General features: G+C 34.3%; 1 non-coding gene across 1 annotated transcript; it reads right to left on the bottom strand.

Annotated features, from left to right (window-relative positions):
• Window positions 1-476: 476 nt before the first annotated feature.
• Window positions 477-549, bottom strand: Trnak-uuu (transfer RNA lysine (anticodon UUU)). Its single transcript has one exon. It is a non-coding gene; the product is annotated as a tRNA-Lys (tRNA).
• Between the last annotated feature and the right edge of the window lie 256 nt (window positions 550-805).

Genomic DNA, 805 nt, shown 5'->3' with positions numbered 1-805 from the left:
GTAAAACAAAAAAGTAACATTATAGGAACATCGTCGAAACCGGCAAATGCAAACCTTACTGTATAAATCAGGACAGTTTGATACGTTGTGGTCATAATTGTAAAAACGATATAATAGTGATGTAATGCGGAATATAATATTTATTAAAATAAAAAGAAAGACAATGAACGAGTGAAAATAAAAACATGACCTTAAAAAAGCTCAGAATGTAGGTTTGATTATTGAACGGTTCCTCATCAAATATATCACATCGCATAATGCATAATGTCCAATGACGATGGACAAAAAAATCGGAAAAATTATAATATTGAACCTTTATGGAGAAACTAGCAAACTGTACAGTGTAGACGATCGCATTTTGATCATCATATAAAATGGTATTTTTATGCATCATGTAAATGAAGTTTCAATAGCAACAGAGATTACCGACTTTTATTTACTTTTTCTACACATTTTTGTAAAAATGTGTCAACTGCCGCCCGGATAGGGACTTGAACCCTAGACCGTTGGATTAAAAGTCCAACGCTCTACCGACTGAGCTATCCGGGCTGTTGGAGTTATGGACTTTTTCAAATAACCGACTTCTGCTACACCGTTGTGATTTACATTGTATTGCGTTAGAACGTTTTTCTGGAAAGTGTTACGGTGTGCGTTTCGATTATTAGTGATAACAAACAGTAAACATGTACACGTGTATTTAACTGATCAAGTAATGGAGATGATATTTACGTTGCGCAAGTATTAGTGTGTGCTTAGAATGTGATCGTTATGACATGATCGTCATGATTTGTTAAGCGAACATGAT

Source organism: Anopheles marshallii, chromosome 3, assembly GCF_943734725.1.
Source record: "Anopheles marshallii chromosome 3, idAnoMarsDA_429_01, whole genome shotgun sequence".
Classification (NCBI taxonomy): domain Eukaryota; kingdom Metazoa; phylum Arthropoda; class Insecta; order Diptera; family Culicidae; genus Anopheles; species Anopheles marshallii.
The sequence above is the reverse complement of the archived record's forward strand: the minus strand, read 5'-3'. Positions and strand labels throughout refer to the sequence as shown.